Source organism: Apteryx mantelli, chromosome 20, assembly GCF_036417845.1.
Source record: "Apteryx mantelli isolate bAptMan1 chromosome 20, bAptMan1.hap1, whole genome shotgun sequence".
Classification (NCBI taxonomy): domain Eukaryota; kingdom Metazoa; phylum Chordata; class Aves; order Apterygiformes; family Apterygidae; genus Apteryx; species Apteryx mantelli.
In genome coordinates this window covers 14,470,723-14,494,579 of record NC_089997.1, presented here as the reverse complement: position 1 = coordinate 14,494,579, position 23,857 = coordinate 14,470,723, and positions in this window count along the sequence as shown.

Genomic DNA, 23,857 nt, shown 5'->3' with positions numbered 1-23,857 from the left:
GGGTTCCTCACGGTCACCCATGAGACAAAGATAATTCAGGGTGAAGAGCGCACGGTGCAGCCTCTGCTGTGCATCCGTCTCCTCACCGTTTTGCTTTCTGAGATAGTCTTTTAATACTAGATGGGTACGTTCTATGAGCCCTTGCCCGGTCGGTGAGTGCGGAATCCCTGCAACATGATCAACCCCCCATCGAGATAGAAACATCCTAAGCTTTTGACTGACATAGGCAGGTCCATTATCCGTTTTTATGCGCTCAGGCATGCCCAATATGGCAAAGCAGGCCAACAGGTGCTTGCACACCTGTTGTGCCTTTTCTCCGGGTAATGCAGTTGCCCATATCATTTTTGAAAAGGTATCAATGGTTACATGCACATACTTTAATCGGCCGAACTCGGGAATATGTGTGACATCCATCTGCCATAATTCTAGCGCTTTTAACCCTCTTGGATTTACCCCAAGCCCAATACCTGGGCCGTGGTTCCCACACCTTGGGCAAGCCTGCACAATACCTCGGGCCTCACTCTCTGTTAGGCCAAATTGCCTTTTTAAGCCCTTGGCATTGTGATGAAACATGTCGTGACTTTGTCTAGCCTGTTGAAACTTGTCCATAGGGGGTAGATGACACGCTGAGCTAACCAGGCTGTCAGCGAGCTGATTGCCTTGGCCTAGCCCCACGTCTAGCTGGTGACTACGAATGTGGATAACACAACAAGCTGCTGTTCGTTGACCCAGCACAGAGCGCAAGGTAATGAACAGACTTCCCAACCTCGGGTTGGATGTTTCCCTTATTAAGGCATTCTCCAGTCGTGGTACTACCCCTGCTACATACATGGAGTCAGTCACTACGTTCAGAGGGGTATTTAACCAATGAGTTAGAGCCCAAACTACCGCAGTTAACTCCAAAGTCTGAAGGGAATCCTGAGGCTGTCCCTCTATAACGTGCTGTTTCCATTGTTCACCTTCCTTCCACACGCATGCGGCACGTCGCAAACGCTGCCCCGCATCCGTGTAGGCAGTAATGCCATCTGAAAGAGGTTCCCTACTGACTTTGGACTTTTCTATCCATTGATTTCGCTGTAGCACCTGCCACAACTTTCCCTGAGGCTGTCGTGAGTGCACCCTCCCATCAAAACCCATTAGCGCGACTTGCAGGTCACTGTTATTATGCATCCACCACTCCAGGTCAGCTGAATTTACGGGTATGCTAATGTCAGCCGGCTCCTGGCCACTGATGTCCAGTATCCTCAACCTGCCTTTTCGTATCAGCTCGCCTATGGCCTCGGTTCTCGTTTGAATACTTGTTTTTGGTTGTACACTCAAGAACACCCACTCCAATACGCGGAATCGTGCCTGCTGGGGTTTGTCGCCAGTGGCGGCATGCGACGCGGGGCGGGAAGATTCCCCCGTCTCATGCTGCCACTGACAAATGACAGCATAGGGAGTGTCCTTGCCGTTACAGAGCAGTAACGAGATAGGCAGGTCAAGGCAACGGCGGGATGTCCAGGCCAGGTGAAGCTTGTCGGCGATGCGTTGTAACGCTCGCTGGAGCGCCGGTGTCCAGGTGACGCGGGCCGCCGGGTCAGCACCGCGCAGGAGCGCTGTGAAGGGGGCAATGTCAGTGTTAGTTATGCCCGCGCAGCGGCGTACCCATTGCACGTCGCCGAGGAGGGTTTGTACATCCCGTAAGGTGTGAAGACGGGTTACAAGTTCCGTCTTTTGTGGGCGGATTTTTGACTCTGTAATAGTCCAGCCCAAATATTTCCAAGGGGCCGTTCGTTGCACCTTTTCAGGCGCAATTATAAGCCCCTTGCTGCCCAGGGTGTCAGTCAGGTCCTGCAGCCACGCGTCGGTGAAGGGGCGCTCCTGACAACAGAGAATGTCGTCCATATAGTGGTAAACCACTATATCCGGCCAGCGCTCACGAACCGGGCGCAGGGCCCAGGCAACGTAGAGCTGGCAGAGGGTTGGAGAGTTCTTCATGCCTTGTGGCAACACTACCCATTCATAGCGCTCTGCCGGTTCCGCTTTGTTCGGTGACGGGACAGTAAACGCAAAGCGCTGCGTATCCTGGGGGTGCAGCGGAATGGTAAAGAAACAGTCTTTCAGGTCCACAATCAAGATGTGCCAGCCTTCGGGCAGCATGTTCGGGGACGGTAGGCCAGGCTGGAGCCCCCCCATGCTCTGCATTTGTTCATTGATTTTTCTGAGATCATGGAGGAGTCGCCACTTGCCGCTTTTCTTCGGTATAATAAAAATCGGCGTATTCCAGGGGCTAACTGAGGGTTTAATATGTCCCAAGGCAAGTTGTTCTGCAACCAGCTGCTTGGTGATGTGCAGCCGCTCTGGACTCATGGGCCACTGGTCAACCCACACAGGCGTATCGGTAAGCCAGGTGAGCGGTGGGTTGGGCAGCTGCTCTCCAGCGCCCATGATCAAAAAGGCTGGGTTGTAAGAACCGCACCGACCTGATCCAGAGCGTCCCGGCCGATCAATGCCTCCAAGGTTCCCGGCAGCGACATCACAAATACCTTAAGGGTGGCTCGCTGACCTTCCGGGAATTGAATTTGTACCGGTTGTGTACTTACAACGGGATGAGAACGACCTCCGACGCCTGCGATAGATGAGGTCGGCTGTTCCACAGGCCATTGATTGGGCCACACGGAGCGGCTGATGATGGTCACGTCGGCCCCTGTGTCAAGCATGCCCTCGAGCCGTTTCGTGAGGCCGGATTGAGTGATGGCAAGGCACATTACAGGCCGGCGATTCATCCGAGCTGTAAAACAGACAGCAGGCCCGGAAGAGCCAAAACCGCGAGTGCCTCGGAGCGTGGCGGGTCGTGGGGTTTGTCCTTCGGGCGCAGCAAGCGCGATTATTTGCGCTATCCTGCTGCCCTTAGGGATCACCATGGGGGGGCTCAGTGTGTGGGCCATGATGTATACGCGGCCCGTCGAATCAGCATCAATTACTCCTGGTAAAACAATCAAACCCCGCATACTGGCAGACGAGCGACCCACAATTAAACCCCCAATCAAGCTATCTGGGTGAACGAGAGGCCCTATTACATTGCTGGGGATTTTTTGCACCGAGGAGTCTATAAGCGTGACGTCTACTGTGGTTTCCACGTCGACTCCCAGACTTCCTCGGGTGGCTGGCTGGTGCTGCCCAAGAAAGCCCCTGGGGTGGTGGAGGGGCGAGCTTGTGTCCGCGCGCGGCCCCCCCCCGCGCTCATCCGGTCGTTTCCCGAGCACACCTTAGTGGCATGGGAATCCCTTTGGCAGTTATCACACCACACTGCTGCACGGCATTTTGCCCTAAAATGCCCGGGCTCGCCACACCGGTGGCATAGTGGCCGCCCAGACTGTGGGGTCCGTCTCTGGCTCAGCCCTCGCCCCTTCTGCACTACTGCTGCGACTGCCCCCCGAACCGCAGCGGCGACCGTTGCTCCCTGTCTTTGCTGTTCCGCTCTCTCTACCCTCATCAGCATCTCCTCTACTCCTGCGCCTTTCGGTAGGGCGGCCAACAGTTGTCTGGTACTTTTATTCGCGTTGTTGAAGGCAAGGACTTTGAACATTTGGCTCTTCCCATCTTCTGTAAGGTCTGGGTGTTGCATGATTGCCTCCCACAGGCGATCGATGAAATTGCTGTACTTTTCTGTAGCCCCTTGAACCAGGCCACCGAAGGACGGCGCACTGGAGCCGGGGAGAGCCAGGAACGCGTCAAAGGCAAGGCGCGTTGCTAGCTGGAGCATAGTCGGGGGAAAGTTAAGCTGTTCCACATAACTGGCCCATGGACCGTCCCCCGTTAGCATTTCTGCTGTGATGCCGAGAAGGGGGTCCCCGGCTGACTGATGACGCATGGCCTCCTCCGTGCTGCGCTGCTGCCAGGACGCCACCCACAAAAGGTATTGGGTGGGCGTAAGCAGCAGGCGCATCAGATTCTTACAGTCATAGGGACACATCAGATTGGCTGAGAAAATCCAATGTAGTATTTGACGGGTGGCTTCTGATTTTATGCCGTAAGTGGAAACCGTCGTACGAGCCTGCTGCAGGAGTTTCCAATCGTGGGGCTGCCACTTCTTTTCACCTCCCCCATAGATCACTGGGAATGCTAGGGCTGATGCTCCGCCCCCCACGCCCTTGGCATCCCACTGTCCTTCTACGATCGCATCCCTGATGACGCCACTCCAACGCGACTCCTTACAGGGGGGGTGTCCTGGCAGGGTCGGTTGCAGGCAGGGAGGAAGCGGCCGGCCGGCTGCTTGAGTCAGAGCTAGCTTTTCTAATTTCTCTGACAGTTCCTCTACACGCCTCTCTAAGTGTTCCGCAGCCCGCCTGCTAAGGTCCTGCTCGGGAGGCGTGACGATTTCTGACGAGCTAGGTGAGGGTGGCATAGCTGGTTTTTGCCATTCCCCCTGGGGCGCTTCTGCTGGGACCGGAAGGGGTGGTGCACTGGGGACAGCCCCGCCTTCCGCCGCGCAATTTCCGTTATCTCCGCCACCGCCCGAAGTGTCCGCTGCAGGGATCTCCCCTTCGGATTCTGGGGTACATGAGCCTTTTCTCAAGGACTGGAGCATCTCTGCCACAGTGCGGTACGGCTTGCCAGGGACGCTCGTTCCTTTGATGGCTAACTGATGCCCCCCTCCCGCGCCTTGAGAGGTGTTACTCTGAGGTGGGCTCAACATTCTGGTGGCGGCCGCCGCTACCTCTCTTTCTGCCTTCATGGCCACCAGAGTCTCTAGAACGGTGCTCCAGAGGGTCCGCACCGCCTTAATCTCCTTTTCATCCTTCGTTCCTCCCTCTATAGTTTTAGACCACATAGTGTCCCCAAAGTCTCTCCACTCCGATACGGAGAATAACAAGTGTGTATCCGAAAAATGTTCCCATTGCTGCCCCAGTTTAATCAACCTCTGTAACTGCTTCACCGGTGCGTCAATTCCTCTCTTGGAGAGTATACCGGCTAGCAAGGTGGCCGCGGCATCTGCTTCCATGCCGCTGTCTGGGAGACGGGGAGCGACCCCGGACCGTGTCTGGCGGCAGCCTTGTTCTGCCAGCACTTCCCCCAGCCCCTTCTATCCCCCACTCCCAGTCCTCTCGCTGCTTACCGCAGTCACGGACCATCAGCCGAGGTCAAGCCTCTTGGTAGACGCGGCGAACCATCCTCTGCTACCAGATGTTGGAGTGAGGGAGGGGACCCCGGAGTAATGATGAGTCTCAATATGAGTATGGTCGTTCTCCCTTTATTAGAGCTTACACAAAGTATATATATCATCAAGCAATACGCATGCGTTAGCAATAGTTACATGATTGGTTACAGTCTCTGTCCATACGTATAAAGCGGATACTTGATTGGTGCAAAGTTGCTGACTGCGCTCCATCGACATTTATGGAACCTAGTTCCGTCCAGACTTGTTTACCAGGTTTGTGAATACCTTCTTTTGTAGTGCTCAAGGCCGCTATACGGCCACGTTCAGCAGGCCTCAGCAGGTTCGCTTGCCTTGGCCTACATAAGGCCGCTTTCAGCAGGCTCGCTGGCCTTGGCCTAGATGCCTTCCTCTACCCCGAAGACGGGATTGCTCATCCCAATCAGAGCATGCCCGCTCTCAATTAACCATTCCTCCACAGTTACTGATGTATTAAATGGTGCAAAAATAACACATCGTCTGTTCAGTCAAGTGAGAAGTTAACCAGTAAGTCTGCCTGGCAATTTGGTCAAAAATATAAGTCACATTACTATGGCAAATGCTGCTTTTCATGTCTGTAGTACCCATTTCACTCCACTGCAAAACCGCCTGCAGCTTCCTATCCAGTGTGTTATTACATATAGTTACATTTAGACATAAATGTAGCTATAGTTAAATGAAAATATAGTTAAATGTAAATGTAAATATAGTTAAATGTAATCATAGTTAGTGTAACATTATTGCCTCCTCTCAGTCCTTGACCTCGTGCTATTACAGCTGGTATTCCTCTTGTTACTGTAGTTTTAAAGATGGGTTGCGACTTACCTTCAATACTTGAGCTCTCCCATGGGCCATGTGAAAAGGCAGAACCTGTGAGAGACAGGTTTCAGGTGTCTGTTGCAGTTATCAGTGTTCCCACAGTGAGAAGGTAACACCACGCTTCACTGCAAGAGAAGACACTTAGGTCTCGGACATCATCCAAGCCTCTCTTATGGTTCACTTGCTTCCTTTAGTGTCTACAGCATCCCATACTCCTTTTGCTTTGTAAAACAGCAGAGTCACCCAGACTGATCCCTGAGTTGGGTGTTTAACCACAACCTCATCTGCAGAACTTTGAGAGAGTTTCACTTCTGTTTTAACAGGAATTCATGATGCAAACGCCTTATCTATGAGACTTCCCATGGGCGTTTGTCACTCATTTAGCCAACCTCCCACAACCGGGATCCCCACTTAGAAGTATTCTACGAAAGAAGAGTCACTCTGGTGTAGCTGTTTTTTTCCATCATCCATCCCATCTTTCTACTACCCCACTACTTTGAGATCAATACGATAGGTGGAAAGTCTGCCAAACTCCATTTGAAGCACACCAGGTTTGCACTTCTTTATTCCTCAAATGTGATCCGTTGTCAGATTGTATTTCTCTGGGAAAGCAGCAAGCCACCGGTTCAAACCAGCACTGCTTGCTAGACCACTTACAGCTATGGTAGGGTGCACGTTCCCTGTACCGATAATTATTTCTACTCCTGTAAGGATGCATTTCCAGCCTTCAGGTGGAATTTCCAGCCTTCACAAACCACAAACAGCATCCACGGGCCTAACAGCGACCTATCAGGCACTGAGGCACCAGTGACCTCACAGCCACAAACAGCAGCCATGGGCCTGGCACTGGCCTATCAGGCACTGAGGTACAAGTGACCTCACAACCACAAACAGCAGCCAAGCACATAGCACTGGCCTATCAGGCACTGAGCCACAAGTGACCTCACAACCACAAACAGCAGCCATGGGCCTAGCACTGGCCTATCAGGCACTGAGGTACAAGTGACCTCACAAACACAAACAGCAGCCATGCAACTAGCACTGGCCTATCAGGCACTGACACACAAGTGACCTCACAACCACAAACTGCAGCCATGCAACTAGCACTGGCCTATCAGGCACTGAGACACAAGTGACCTCACAAGCACAAAAGCAGCCATGTGCTTGATGCTGTCTAATCAGATATTGAAGCAGAAGACACCTCACAAGTACAAAAAGGAGCAATGTGGCTGCCGGTCGCCCAGCAGATACTTAGGCCAAATGACTCCACAAACATAACAGCAGGAATATGCAGCAAGCTGCACTGTCAGGTGCTGAGGCTGAAGTGACCTCACCATCAGCCATGAAGCCATATAGCTGCTCCTGGTCTGTTCGGCACTGAGGCACAATTGCCCTAATCCAGCACAAACAGCAGCAATGTGCATGCTGATCGCCAGTCACATACTGATGCACAACTGACCACAAAAGCAGAAACAGCAGCAATGGGCCTGCTCCCGGTTTATGAGGTGTTGAGACACAAGGCACCTCACCATCATCACCTAAGCTATGGCCATGCTGTTGGCCTACCAGCTTCAGAGGCACAACTCACCTCACAAGCGCAAATGGCATCGATGTGCCTGCTGCTGCCCTATCTTTGACTGAGTCACAAGGGATCTCAAAAGTGCAAACCTTCACAGAGGAGAAGCTCACCTGGGACACTCTCATGTCCCTCGATTACGCTGTTATCACTCCATACACAACAGTCTTCTGCAAACGGCTTTCATCTCCTGGCAAGACTCTCTCCATGCCATGGGATGACTCCACTCTGGCACCCTGGCAACAAATCACAAAAGGAACAATTGGTCTTGCTTCTCCTTTAGTACCATCAAGTCCCAGCTGGGAGCCTTTGCACTGCAGCACCTACACAATGACAGCAGCATGCCACTTCCATTTCTAGTGCATTTCTAGGGACAGAGATCAGCTGAGGCAGCAGCTGCACTGCAAAGGGTGTCTGACATTGTCACATCAACTCAGCACTGCAGCAGGCATCAACCTGATGCCAGACCTCTGCTCTGCCACCTAGTCTACAAACACCTTGTCTTGGCCCCACAGAGCTGCCTCTTCTGCTCGAGACAACCAAGTGCCAGCCAGATGAGATGCATGCAGGACACTTGCCACTTGCACACTCCCCAGCCACTGCTCTGATCGCTGCCTTCCCTTGGCTCCGCAACACAGACACACAGTCAAGCTCTTGCGATAACACCACAAGGTGGCCAAGGCACTCTAGGCTCACAAGGCCTCTGCAAATGAGCAGCACAAGATCAGGCACAGAGCTGCCTCCTTGGGTGATGCTGCTCTTTTCAAAGGGAAGGATCCTGCTTCCTTTGGGCACAGCAGGCTGCTGCTTTCCACCCCTATCCCCTCACGAACCTCCATCTAGGAATGGGGGGATGGGGATTTTCTGTAGTAATACAAAAGTTACAGATACAATGCAAAAAGAGTTGAAAGTCCTGAAGGCCTCCTGAGCCCAAAGTAACCTCCCTTCCTTTCCTTTAGTTACTTGGACAAGGAGCCCCGGGGAAGGGAAAAAGGGTGCAGAGGCTTTGACATGAGGCCCAAGCAATGAGACAGCCCCACACTGGATGGCTGCTGAAATGACAGCTCTCCTGGCTGCGCAGCCTCTGCAGCCGCAGTCCCGGCTCCACAGCTGGCTTCACAGAGCACTGAGGGCTGGGTGCCACGGCCAACCTGGCCCTGGGCACATCTTCACCCCTCACAGAGCCAGCAGCCCAAGAGCTCTGAGACTTCCTCAGGTCAAGCCACAGAGGCTTTGGGGCACTCACACAAAGGCACTCAGGAGACGTTGGCATTTATTATAAGGGTCTTGGACTCATCCTATATGGCACCACAACCTTCAAGGAAAAGGAGGGGGCACAATAGCATTTGCTGAGCGGGCTGGCAGTAACAGCAGCTGTGGGAGGAGGAATTTGCAGCACAGCAGAGGTACCAGGAGGTGAACCCACACCCCAAGTCACCCACGGAAGCCAGGCGCATTCATGGAAGCCTTCACATCCATACGTAGCCTCTTCTCAGTCACTTGCAGCTGCTTTCACAGAGGGATCACGATGTTGGCCAAGATGTTGACAGGTACAGGGACACACCCTGGCATCCTGCCTCCACCCTCAGGGGCTCCTGCACTGCACTGGGAACCTCCAAGAGTCGAGCTACCTAGAAAGAAAGAAAGAAAGAATCGGAGTGTTACTGGCAGTTCTGCTGGCCTTACATAGTCACAACAGTCAGGGGCAAATGTCTCCCCTCTGTGCTGAGCTGTATTGGTGAGAGCACAGCCAGCAGGGACACTGAGACATTCCACCCCTCTTTTTGGCACAGGTGACACCATGTCTGTATACCGGCTCCCGTTTGGGCTCTCCAATTCTGCAAAGGCACTAACACACAGCAGGGAGTCCAGCACAGGGATACCAAGATGGTCAGGGGCTGCACCGTGGGGCATATAAGGAGAGGCTGCAAGAGCTGGGTTTGTCCAGCCTAGACAAGAGAAGGCCACGGGGGATCTTCATGCTGTGCACAGCTACCTTATGGAGGGCACAGAGAAGATGGAGCCAGATTTTCTTGGAGGTGCACACTAAGAGCAAGAGAGGCAACAGGGACGCATTGCACAATGGGAAACTCTTCTTAGATGTTAACAAGAAACCTTTTTCTCCATGAGGAGAAACTCAGCTGCGGCACACGGATACAGAGAGGTTCTCAGATCTCCATCCTTGTAGATAATCAAAACTTCACTGGAAAAGGCCCCAAGATACCAAGCACGGTGTTGGAGCCCTACCTCCACATGCCTCCCTCATTGCAGCCTCAAGGAATCTGCTATTCTGAGACTCTTGACAAAGGGACCAAGGCTTTGGAGATGCCACTTCCACCGCTGAACAAGGACAGGTGTCTCAGAGCCATCCATCGCCCTCAGAGGTCTGACTTCTTGTGAGGGGGCATCTCCCCTGTCTGCAAGGGTCTGCGTAGGAACAAAGTAGAGAAATGGCTCTGACTGCTTTGATTAACTGCCCATCTCTCTGAGGGATCGGAATGGATTAGCGTCTGAGATGGGAAGATGCATTTACAGTCCAGATTCAAAAGAAAGCCTTTAAGGAGGGAGAAGAGAACTTTCTCCAGCAGAGTCAGGAAAATCCCAAAGATTCACGGAAGCATCAAGACCTTCCCAAACTGCAAGCCTGAAACTCAGCTGATGGAAACCACAAAACTGCAAGCATCCCTGGCTCGCACCAGGATGGTCCAAGGGGGGAATATGGTCACCAACAGTCCTCACCCAGGTCTCCCAGAAGGACACCATGATGGCAGGCTGGGCTCTGAGAGCAGAACACTGCTCTCTCCAGACAACTACTCTCATGCTGAGCAGAAAAACACTGGGGCCACCACCCTGATCCACCACAGGGCATCTCGCACTGGAACACGCTACTGTCCCCGCAGCTCACAGAGGGTTGGCAGCCAACATGCACCTCTGCATCAGCGACACACAGGCCACAGAACCACACACGGCAGCACACAGGGCACCCCAAGTGCCCCAAAACACACAAAGCCCAACTCTCCAGACCTTCCATTCCCTTCTAGGCCTCCAAGACCTTGCAACAGGCACTGCCTCTCAACAGCCACTTACAGCCCGGGGCCTGCTCACTTCCCACCTCCAGGAAGCAGAGAAGAAGTGCTCTCACAGCAGCTGATCAGGCCAGCTCTTGCCTCTTGCTTGTGCCTCAACTTCTCTGAACAAGAAATCTCTTTGAAAATGTGGACCATACATTTTTTTTTGGGGGGGGACATTCCTTCTGTCTCCTCCAACAGCCTTTGCACCCATTCTCCAATGAATGCATACGCGGACAGAAAATCAGAGACCTCTAACGCATTACAGTTCCAAGTGTGTCACAAAAGCAGCTGGACACCTCAAAGACAGAGACAGCATTCAGACCTTGCAGGAAAATCTCACAAGCTCCCTGCTCTTTTGACAGGGGCAAGTTCTAAAGCACACACATGCTGGGAGTAAGAGATTACTAACACCACTGCTCACACCAGCACTACATTCATTTAGCAGCCTAAAATGTCTAACTGGACTCCCTAGATGACTGGGATGAGGCTGCAAGCTTCTACTTAGCAACAAGTGGAAAGGCAAACTCCATCTCCATGTTCACCACAGAACATCATCCGCATTTTAAATGTAGCAGTACTAACTCAGGATGACGGAGTGGAATAAAATGTGTGTCAGATGATGTGGAACATTGACTTCTGCTTGATTAATGAGTTGCATTTCTGTATTGCTGTAGAGCTTGGCAGGGGTCATCCCTCCTCTGAGCACACACAACAAACCCAGAACTGACCTCACCACCAACATCCAAGACATCTGTCTTCTCCTCACCTCTCAGCTGCTCACATAGAGGTGACCTCACAAGTCCATAACCCCACCACATGCCTGCTGCTGGCCTATGCCCTTCAGAGACAGAACTTTCCTCCAAAGAACTTCCCCAGCCATCAACTACTGCTGGCCTAGCAGCTACTCTGACAAAAGAGACCTCACAAGCAACGCCCATGCCTAACTGCCTGCTGCTGGCCTAGCAGGGACTCAGAAAGACATCACCTCACACTCACCTTCACAGCCACGTCTCTGTCACTGGCCTAGAAGACTCTGAGACAGAAATTACCTCACTATAACTTCCCCAGCCATGAGACAAATCCTGCCTTATCAGCTGCTCCTCAGGCAGAAATGATCTCAAAAGCACAGATCCCACCCACGGACCTGCTGCTGCCCTATCAAACGCTCAGGTAGAAATGATCTCACAGTCACCTTTCCAGACACATCTCTGCTGCTATCCAATCAGTTCAGCAGTCAGAAGTGACCTCACAATCTACAGCCAAGCCTTCTTCCTCCAGATGGCCTATCAGCTACTCAGACAGAAGTGACCTCATCATCAATAGCCGAGCCATGTGCCTCCTGCTGGCCTATCAGCTACTTACAAAGACTTGATTTGACACTGGTGATTTTCTGGCATAGCTCTCATAGACAGTGGTGACCTCTCTACCCACACCCTGACCATGTGCCTGGTGCCACCTGCCGCTCCCCTGCCTTCCCCCAAGGCTGAGGCAGCTCCTCAACAGCCTCCCTGATTCACCTTGTGGCTTCACAATGCTCATAGTGAGCAAAACACCCATTATGGACCAGTTAGTACCCCCCAAAAAAGATTAGCTTTTGCCTAGGTAGTCCCTACACGTAGCCCATAAAGCACAGGAACTGGAAAAAGGCCTGCAAATAATTATTGGCAACATTTTCTGATGGGAGAATTGCATGGGAGCAGCAATCGTAAATCTGAAGACAGCAGGGCCTCCTGTCCCAGGCAGAGGGAGAAGCCTTCCCGCAACTCAGAAGTCTGGTTCCTTCCCCAGTGCTCAACAAAACCAGCAAATCCTCCACACATCCAGGACAACCAGCATTCTCCTATTTCATGGTTTCACCTTCTAGAGCTCCCTGAGGAAAGCAGCCCCGTCGCCAGCACCGCTGCCCCCGCCCTGGTGGGAGGGCACCCGCCGCCATTTGAACGCGCCTGCAGCCCCCACCAAACCCACTCGCCCCCGATCTCTCTCCCGATCGCTTCTCGCCTGCTTTGCTCCTGCTCCGCTTTCAGGTCTTTCTTTGACGTCTTTTTTTTTCCACATGTTGGACTACAATTGGCTGACAGACCCATCAGTGAAACCCAGCCCCGCCCTCCTCCTCCTGACAGCCAATAGGAGGGCTGCACAGGGCGATGCCATGGCAACGTTGGGCCCGCCTGCCCTGGCGGCCAGCTCTGCCCCGTCCCCTGCGGTCGGGCGCCATGTTGTGGGCGGCAGCGCGGGGCGTGGCGGGGCCTGGGGGCAGCGGAGCACCGTGTGGGCGGGCAGTGCGGGGCCCCGGGGCGCGGCCGCTGGCCCGGCGTGGCTGGGCTCTGCGGCAGGGTCCCCGCGGGGCTGCTGGCTGTCCTGCGCCCTGGGGGCCGTGCGGGGCACGGGGGGGGGGCAGTGCTGGGGCGTGTGCTGGTGGCAGCCCTGGCGCTGGCATGGGGGCCCTGGGGCTGGCCGGGGTGGCGGAGCCTGTGGGCAGCGTCCTGCTGCCCCCAGGGCAGGGCAGGGCAGTGTCCTCTCGCCCCTCCTGCCCCGGCCGCCTGCCCACGGCAGCCCTGGGGCTCGGCAGCTCTCATGCTGCCCCCGGCAGGGCTGGTCCACAGCCAGGCAGGGGCTGCTCTCTGCGGGGCCGGGCTGTGCCCCAGGGGGTCGCTCTGGAGGGCTGAGGAGCCCCACAGGGGCACAGGGCAGCAATGGGGAGAGCAGCTGTGGGCCTGCTGGTGCTGGGGAGCGGTGGTGTGGGGTCGTGGGGGAGCTGGGTTAGATGGTTGTGTAGGGCTCTCCCCAGCACTGCCCACCCCAGTTCAGAGAGAAACCCTTGGGGTCAGCCAGGACTGGCTGAGGCATGTGAGGATGGCACCTCCCTCTGATTTCAAGATGCTCTCCCAAATATGCTTTGTTTGGTTGCAGAGGTTTGACCCCAATTTGCAGGAGGCCAGAGGCTGTGGCCATCTGAAGATGGCATCTCTGAGCCCAAAACATGCTCTGCCAACTTGGAAGCATAAAAGGATCCATGGGGAAGGAACAGAGGTTTTCCCAAACACACAGAGGACTTGGGATTATTACAAGGTGAAGGTTTCATTATGGTATATGGACATTTCCAGCAGGGTCTTGAGAGCCCCATGGAGCTGCAGGCCACATCAGCCTCTGGGATGCAGGACCCCTTTCCTCTCAGAGCCAGATCCAATAGGGGGACCAACTCCCAGGGAAACCTGGCCATGGATTCCTCCTCCACACCCACGAGGGGATGGAGCTGTCCCCACAGAAGCCTTGGGGCTCAGTGCAACCCCAGCCCCAGGACCCAGGAGTCCTGGCTGCCACATCATCCCCCGAGCCAGAGGGGACCCTCAGGCAGGGCTCTTGCAGCAGCCCCCAGCCCTGTCCAGCCACCCCCACACCCCAGGATCCACAGCAGTTTTTGCAGTTAACAGTCTCTGTGTGACACCTCAGGAAGGAGCTCCCAAAGCCCTTACCCTTGGTGGAGAGCTGCAGGAGCACTGGGAAAAAGGAGCTGCGGTCCAGGCTGATGGTGTCCATCCAGCAGTCCTCCATCTTGCTTGCCCCCTTGCCCTCAGATCACCTCTGCATCCAATGAGGAAGGACGCTCTTCCTGTCTTGTCACCCCCAAATCCTTTCCAATCTGCCCCTGCTCCTTTGCCTGTTGGTGAGGGGCCCCAGTGCGGCCCCACTGCCTTCTGTCCCCTCTCTTTGCCATGCAGCCAGCAGGAAGGGCAGCTGTGGGGAGCGCATGAGCAGTGCCCCGCAGCACCTGGGGGCCTCACAGGGAAATGAGAGCCCCCACTCACGACACCAGGAAGACCTCCCTGTGATGCAGCACATCCTACCGTGACCTTAGCGCGTGTCATCTAGGGGCTCAGTAGGTCACTGCCATGGAGATAGTACAGCCAGGGAGAGAGCAGAGAGATTTCCCCTCACATCCTGGAAAGCCGTCTCCTCCTTCACCCCAGTTATTTTCCATGATTTTCTGATAAATCCTTCAGGAACGTCTTCAGACAGTGCCAAAGGCAGTGAAATATCTCAAATGGGGCACTGGAGAAGTCACTTGTGCTCCCCTGCACTGACAGGTCTCTGCACTGGGCAGATCTGTGCAGGAATCTGGGGTTTGGGGGTTGCTTTGGGGTTTGGCATTTTTCAAAACCGGGATCCAAGTCATGTGGGATGAAACAGCACAAAGTGTGGCCACAGGCTGAGATGCTTTGGTGAGCTTCAAAACTGGTTTCTCCTGTGGGTCGCTCTTTTTGGAGAAGTGGGTTGTAGGACAATGTGGGACAGGACGCAACCTTCCTCCTTTAGGCACTGAAGCAGGCTCTTTGTTTTTTAAAAGTCCTCAGCAAGGTTTCTTGGTCTGCAGTGCTTAAGAGAGAGATGATCTTCCAGCAAAGTGCAAACATGCCCTTAACACACATCATCCAGAGGCCCTTATCCAGGACCCTGGTCCCTGCCAGGCTCCAAAGCCATGGGCGAGGCCAGGTAGCAAATGTGGGGAAGTTTTTCCCATTTCCCATGAAATTTGCCCATCTTTCCTTCTGTCTGAGCCTGGGGAAAGTTGTTTCTCATCTTGGACCTTGGTGGGTCCTTGGGCTTTTCAGTGTCACCTTGTGCAGTGCTTCTCCCTTGGATACAGTCCCTGGCACCTTGGATCCCCCCTGGCACCCTTGCTCTCCCTGGGGGCTGTACAGCCCTGGCATCCTGGATCTCCAACATTTCTGACTATGGGCTTCTCAGGACATGCCCACACACTTCAGTGCTGCTGTCCGGGCTCCAGTGCAGAACCTGTAAGGTGGTGCAGTGCCTCAGGGCCCGCATTTTGACTTGTTCAGAAGTTTATAAGAAAGGAAGGACTTGTTTACTTCTCTGGGTTGTGTATTCATCCTCTGGCATCCAGCCCATGGCATTGTGAGCCCTGCTCTGCAGCCTGGTGTCTCTGCCCTTTCTCTCCCCTGTCTCCTGTGTGTCCACCCAAAGTCTTCTCTATGCACCAGGGGCATGGGAAGTGTTGCTTTAGGGAGCTCACTTGAAGCTATGACATTTGGAGCTGAAGGCCTGAAGGAGGCTAGTCTGGGATATGTCTGTGCCCCCATGCCCTCTCCTGCTCCTCACCCGAGGGTCCAGGAAAGTCTCTGGGGAGAGCAGTGGGTTTGGTGTGGGTGGGATGGGTTTCCTTTGACATGCCCTGAGTCCTGCATGGGTTGCTCTGAGTGCCCAGGAAAACCCCTCTTCTCTAGGGGCTTGCATCAAGGCTTTTCCTGACTTTTGTGCAGAAACACAGCCCAATCCAATATCCCCAAGAGCAGCACAGCCCCTGGCATGGCCAGGGGCCTCAGGAGCTGTATGGCCCTCTCTCCCATTTCCACACGCCCTGACTAAATTGACAATTTCTAACATCTCCTTTACAGCACATTATCTGGACATTGTAACATTGCAACATTGTGACTCCTCCCATTACTCTCTGTTCACTCACATACCCAGCTGCTGGTTTGCACTTCAGGGAATTTAAAGCTTGCTCTGTCTTTCAGTAGTTTGTCCTTTTAGCCAAGGCCTAAATTCTTTTTATATCTAGCACTTCCTATCTATGAAAAAGATTTCTGGTAAGACTGTCCCTTGCAGAAAGTGGGCCTCATTGGAGGCAGCTGGGACTTCACATACAGTCAAAGAGGATAATTCTTTTTTATGAAATTATATCAGGCTTTATTTTTTGTTTCTTTGCAATTAAAAGAAATCCTTCTGTGTCTATTTGCAGCTAGTTGTCTAAGGAAAGCAGGTGGGAATTGGGGCAGATGAGCTGTAACAGTCAGTTGCAGACTTCAGTGGAATAAGGGTAGCTTTTAACCAGAGTGATGTAAGGCCCAGGTGGCTGATGAGAGAAACAGCAGGGTTGGGGAGATGGGGAGGAAGGTTGTCCATACAGTGCCTGACCTCTGGGACACTGCTTTTCCTACATGTCCAGACTTCATTAGGAGGCAGTCTGGATTGCTATCAGTTGGAGAATGTTCCTGTCACTTATTCTGAAAGCTGAATGATAATAATAATAAACCTTTAAAAGCAGAAGTACTTCTATATTATTGATGTCTCCACCTTTCAGCTACACTCCTGAAACCTCTCCAATTAGCCATGCAAGACTTGAAGAAAATTACAGGGAGAGATGTGTTTCATCAGGGCTTTTTGCATTTTAATGAGCCCCATGGTATATTTGGTGCTGAGTCCATGAACCTCAGCTACTGAGAGGAGACTGAACAAAACATCGAAGAAATCAAAGTCAGAACTAAACCCCAAAGTTTCACAGAGCATGACTGGGTCCCACTGAGGGCCATTAGCAACAAAGGCTCCCCAGGGGCTAATTAGAGCAGAAAATTGTAATCACTGATTACAGGTAGGCATAGGAAATACTCAGGTGGCTCTGATGCCACATAAACCCTTCATATGTGTTATCAAGGAAAACGGGCAAGCATGGACAGAGTGAACCCCTGGAAAGGGAGATCCTTTCCCTTGCGTGTTGCCCAGGGCTCTTCCTGGTGTCAGTGTGTGGCTGGGGGTGTGCAATGCTGAGTGCAGGACAATGATGTGACACCTCTCAGGGTCCCCTGAAGGGGAAGGGGGAGAAAGGCCCTGGTGTCTCCTGGTAGGCCTTTTTGGCAGAAAAAACAGCCATAGCCAAAGGGACAAAGACCTCAGTTCTGTCGGGGCCCTTCAGCCTTGCCAGCACCCTTGGCCATCTCCACCACAGGCCGTCCTGTGCTGTCCCAAACCTGCGCCTGTATCCCTGCAGCCTGCAGACACCCAACCTGCTTCCCCACCTTGCTCTCACCCTGAGATCTCCCTCCCTTCACTGATGTCTCTCCATCCTCACTGGCTATTCCTTGAAACACAAAGCCAAGGGCTGATCACAGACTCCCTCTGGGTGGCCTGCTCCACCACAGCACTACCCTTCAAGTGATATTTCTTCATCCTAATGTCCAGTCTGAACTTCCCAAGCTACAGTTTGGGGCTCTTTCCTCTTTTCATGCAGGTTCCCAGTACCAAGAAGAGCTCCTGGCAGCCCCCAAATAGGACACACTAGTGCTGAGTGGAGGGGGATAATAACTCCCCTTGTCTGGGTGGCCACCTTCCTCCTAATGCAGCCCCATAGGCATCTGGCCTTATTTGCAGTGAGCATGTACCACTGGCTCATATGGCATCCCTTGTAACGCCCAGGCCCTTCTCCTCAGGCCACTCCTGAGCTGGTCAGGTCCCAACCTGTCCTGATGCATGGGGTCATTATTCCCCTTGTAAAACTTCCTGTGGTTTCTTTTGGCTGAATCTCCAAGTTTCTCTAGGTCTCCAGCCTGAAGTTCATTGTGTCAGCTGTTAATGTGTGCATGGAGATGGCTCACCCTGACTTGTGGTGCCTCTAAGAAGACAACAGCATGAGGCATTGCAGGTCACTTCAAGTACTAAAAGGAGGTACTAGTTGAATGGAACTGCAGACATAGGTAGGAATTACCATGGCAACCATCTCAGAAATGCCAAGTGAGGGTACAAAGCAAGCACAACCAGGTCCTACGGGGAAAGGGTAAAGAGAGGTGGGCTGTTTGTACAGGAGAGTATGAGGATAGTAAGAGATTAGAACTTGGAAGGGGTAAAGGGGAGAAAAAGAGAATAAAAGGTGAAGCAAAGGAGTAATCAGGGCTGTTCAGGGGAACCTGCCAAGCAGCCCTGCATCTGCACATCTCTGACTGCTACTTGATCTGATCATACGTGTGTCTGACTTACTTCCACAGTCAGGAGAACTGAGTGCTTTCACTAACATTGACAAGAGAACACCCTTGGTGGAAGGAATGCAATAATGTTGGAGGCTGGATGGGACTTCATGTGGCCTCTAGCCCAACCTTGTGTTCCCTGCAGGGTCAGCTTTGGGGTGAGGCCACGTTGCTGAGGGCTTGATCCAGTCTTGAAAACCTCCAGGGATGGAAATGGCACAGCTCCCCTGGGCAACAGAGGCCCTGCAGTATCCAAGGCTGGAGAGAAACAGAGCTGGGCCATGCAGCTATGGCAGGAGAGGTGTTTGGCTCCTGAGCTGACTCTGCAGCACCTTAGGGCCTGTGACGGAGATGACTGGATCTCCAGGAAGGACAAGCTGCCCCTGAGAAAGTCCCTGGGTCTGAACAGCCTGCAATGCAGCCACGCTGTGGGTGAACAAAGGTTTCGGGAGAGGAGAGCTAGTGGGGTTTGAAAGTGTAGGCATATGTGTGGAGACCTTGGTGTGATGTGCCTTCCATCTTGGCAGCATGCTCAGATGTAGATGGGATGGACTTTGCCTAAAGGCAGTGGTGGGAATCCCTTGTTTGGGAACAGGTGGGAAATCTGAGATGCCCTGGGGTGTTTGTTCACCAGCCACTCCAAAAGGGCCTGATTTTCTTGTGGGTCCCATGCTGTATCTGCTAGAAACATGGTGGTTGTGTCAGACACCCCATGCATCTGATACGACCCTGTAGGCCTATTGTCATTGCATGAAATCAAGTGTCTGCACTGAATTACATAAGCTATTTGCAGTGTCTGGATTTGCATAGGTTTGAGCTCCTTAGTGAGTGGAGCTCTGGGGGTAGCAGGCATCAAGTGTCCTTTCAGATGGCCAAGGAGATTCTCCACCTGGTCCCCAGCTGATGCTCTAGAAGGATATGGGTCTCCTAGTTGTTCCATTAGAGCAAGAAGACAATTGCACATGTCTTGGACCACCTCTGTCCCTTCAGAAGTCCAAGGGGGTGTGAGTGTGTAGAGCTGACTCCCTCCCTCCATCTCCATTGATTACAGTGAGAGCTGAGACAAGGAGCTCGTATACAGACACCCACTGTGTGCACCCCAAAACTTGGGCAAGGGGAAACCTCCTGTGAGCTTGTGGAGTGCATGGGAGGGAACTGAATCCCACACTGTCCCAGGGGATTCTCAATGGGCAATAGAGGTATTGATTAACTCCTCTAAATAAGTCCTTGAAGCAGGAATAAATGAACTCCCTTCTCATCCCTGTGCAGGTGTCCTGTCTTCTTATGAGATGGGAAAAGGGCCTTTCCAGAGTGGGACATTTCCGCCTGTCTTAGATAACCGTCCTCTGATGAGACCAACTGCAATGCTGGACTCAGTCTCTCTCCACTGTTTAGAGAGGGACCATCAGTGATTATTTTAGTCTACTTCAATGGACATTTCCCAGGGGGTGACCCTGCTGCCTTTCAGGAACTGTCAGCCCTGGAAACACCTTGAGGGTGCAGAGGGGAAAGAAAATGTCACATCTTCAGCTGGGCCTCTGCTCCTGAGCTGGGTCTGGCTCATGGGACTGCCGGAGCCCATGGCAACCTGGCAGGCGCTGCAGGGAGACAGCTCTGTCCAGGAGCAGCTCCTCTTAAAGGAGCAGCAAGACTCAGGGCACTGCCTGCAGGCACCAGGATGAGATGAGCGACTCAGAGGTTAAAGACAGTTGGGAATGGGAGGACAGCTGAGAGCTCACTGCAGGGAGAAATCTTCACAGCCCTTCACACAGTAAGTCTCTGGCTGCAGGGCAACGCTGCTGCGGTTCCTGGAGGGGTCTTCTAAGGCTGGCACCTTCCACAGCTGATAGGGTCTGTCAGGGTGGCTCTGCCAGCTTCTCCTGTTTGGTGCAGGTGGTGCTTTAGAGCAGGGATTCCCAGCCACACCATCACAGGGGCAGGGCATCGCGGCTGCCTTCTCCCAGGGATGATGCAGGGTTGTGAAGCCAGGGAGTGCACCCAGGACTGCACCGGGACTAGTTCAGAGCAGTGTCCCTACACCCCAGGGTGCTGTGTGCCTGGGGCAGAGACTCTGCCTCCTGCGAGGGTCAACACTCATCCTGCCTGGGGACCTTCCCACAGCGCTGCAGGGAGAAGCTCTGGGTGGAAGGAGCGACCCCTGGCAGGGCAGGTTCATTTTCCAGTTTGGAGGGTGCCGTGTGGGTCAGGGCTGCCCACAGCTCTAGCTCACCCCCAGAACATTTTCTGAAGGAGCCTTTTCAAGAGGACAGCCAAGGCAGTGTTTACCTCAAAGATTAGGTGCTTTCCTGAATGTCCGTTTTCAGTTTCCTACTGTTTCTGGGGGGGAGGGAGGGTGTGGAAAAGGAGCTGTCAGATTTGGACGAGAGACTGACACTCTTAGTCCTTTATACTGAGAGATCAGGAGGTCTGTGAGGAACCTCAGAAAGCCCTTTCCCCACTCCCCTGACTACAGAAAGCACCACCATCATCATCTTCTCTGGCCTTATCAGCATTTGTCTGACCTTCTCCTTACCACCTGCAAACATGAAGATGCCCCTGGACAGTGCCCTGCTCCTGAGAGACTTCTGTAGGGCAGACTGAGTGCACAGAGGGTGGGATGGGGTCTGTGAGCACTGACAGGGAAAAGACATGGGACAGAGAAACAGCTGCCAGCAGGAAAAGCTCTGGGCAGTGGAGATACAGTCAGCGAATGGGAGGAAAATAGAAGCATAAATGCTGTGGGAGGGGGAATTTGGAACACTGCCAGTCAGTCCCTGCAATGCAGACATCTTCCTCTAATCAAAGTAGTCCCATGTCTCCTCTCCCACCCAGCAGAGCCTCTGCCCTCAAGGCCATGGGGTCCAGGCCATGAGCCTTCTACCTCCTTGGTAGAAGAGGGGGTGCATCTCTCCTGCGATGTGCCCATTTCCCTCTGCAGGACAAAGGGACTGAGAGTGACTGTGCTGAGATGTTGCTGTCTAGGAGGTGGTGTGCACAGCTGGGTGAGGTGAAGGCTTTCCTGAGTGCTCATCTGTCTGTCACTCCTTACTTCCCCTTGGTAGAAGGGTCATAGAATTGCTCTTCATTTCTTCTCCTCTCCGTGCTGGTCTGGTTCTTGCTCTCTGGAGTTAAGGAGGGGCTTCAGCTGCAGTTAAGGCAGTAACTTCCCACTCCCACTACATTGCCTGAAGCAGCAGTGAAGACAGTAAACTGATGTGAGGACAGGGTACATCTCAGTGGGATAGAGATGTCTAGGAAGGGTCAGGTCAGCCCCTGCCTTCACTGCACTGTTTCTCTCACTTGCTGGAGTGGGAGCTGGTGTGACTGATTCAGATATGGACACCTCTGTTCAAGAGGACAAGGTTGGGGGGAGATGAATCCCTCACAAGGGGCTTCTTTTTCAAACACAGCTGGCATGAGTGCTGCATTTGTCTCTCACAATAGTAAATAGAATATTCCCACTGGATCACTGCACCAAATCCCCTTCACTCAGTTCACAGTACCCATCCACAGGTATCCCCACCGAATACACAGGGCAGTTTGACACCTCCATTTGCACACCCCAACAGAGCAGGACTGAGGGCAGAAGCCCCTGCTCTGCACGGCACACTCAGCCAGCACAAGCCAGAGGTCAGGAAAGGGAGCAGAACAAAGGTAAAGGAGAGAGGAAATGTGGGGGATACTACGAGAAGTGGTATGGATTTTGCTCAGAGAAGCCTCTTCTAACTTGTCAATGCCTTTTCCTGCTCGGACAGTGCCCCGAACCAAGAGAAAATGTCCAACAGCAGCTTCCTCAATGAATTCCTCCTCCTGGCATTTGCAGACACATGGGAGATGCAGCTCTTGCACTTCTCCCTCTTCCTGGGCATCTACCTGGCTGCCTTCCTGGGCAACGGCCTCATCATCACAGCCATAGCCTGTGACCACCGCCTCCACACCCCCATGTACTTCTTCCTCCTCAACCTCTCCCTCCTTGACCTTGGCTTCATCTCCACCACTGTCCCCAAATCCATGGCCAATTCCCTCTGGAACACCAGGGCCATTTCCTACTCAGGATGTGCTGCCCAGGTCTTTCTGTTTCTCTTCTCAATTTCAGCAGAATATTTCCTTCTTACTATCATGGCCTATGACCGCTTTGTTGCCATCTGCAAACCCCTGCACTACGGCACACTCATGGGCAGCAGAGCTTGTGTCAAAATGGCAGCAGCTGCCTGGACCAGTGGTTTTCTCTATGCTCTCCTGCACACTGGAAATACATTTTCACTACCACTCTGCCAAGGCAATGTTGTGGAGCAGTTCTTCTGTGAAATTCCCCACATCCTCAAGCTCTCCTGTTCAGAATCCTACCTCAGGGAAGTTGGGGCTCTTGTGGCTAGTGTTTGTCTGGGCTTTGGGTGTTTTGTTTTCATTGTGCTGTCCTATGTGCAAATCTTCACAGCTGTGCTGAGGATCCCCTCTGAGCAGGGCAGGCACAAAGCCTTTTCCACGTGCCTCCCTCACCTGGCTGTCGTCTCTCTGTTTGTCAGCACTGCAATGTTTGTCTACCTGAAGCCCCCCTCCATCTCCTCCCCAGCTCTGGATCTGGTGGTGGCTGTTCTGTATGCAGTGGTGCCTCCATCAGTGAACCCCCTCATCTACAGCATGAGGAACAAGGAGCTCAGGGATGCACTGAAGAAATTGATCCAATTGGTTCTAGTTCAGCAGCAATGAGGTGCCCATCCCTCTTCACAAGTGATTTCTAATTCATCTCAGACAACTCCTGTGCTTTGGGCATTCTCACTGTGATAATAATGTTTGTGCAGAAGTGTTTGATTTCATCCCACTTCTCCAGAGGCACAAATCCAGTTGGTCTGACCCAGAGGCCTTCTGTGAATTTGTCTATCACTGTGTCAGAGCTGGCCTTTCTGTAATAAAAGGGGATTTCCTCAGTGAAGTGCTTGAGGGTTGGTTTCTTCTTCCAAAGCTGGAGCCCAGAATGCGCTCAAGGACTTTCAGCTGGAAAGGGCCTGTTGCTTTTCTGGGGCTCTCCATGGGCTCAAGGCAATGAGCTCATGGGGTGATGTGTTAGGGAATGAGGCTGGATTCAGCTCTCACTTGTGGGTTCCCAGTGCTCCTGATAGTGGTGAATGATCACAGAATCACAGAATCACAGAATCGCTGAGGTTGGAAGGGACCTCTGGAGATCATCTAGTCCAACCCCCCTGCTCAAGCAGGGTCACCTAGAGCACATTGCACAGGATTGCATCCAGGCGGGTTTTGAATATCTCCAGAGAAGGAGACTCCACCACCTCTTGGGGCAACCTGGTCCAGTGCTCTGTCACCCTCACAGTGAAAAAGTTTTTCCTCATGTTAAGATGGAAGTGTCTGTGTTTCAGTTTGTGCCCATTGCCTCGCGTCCTGTCGCTCGGCACCACTAAAAAGAGTCTGGTCCCATCCTCTCGACACCCTCCCT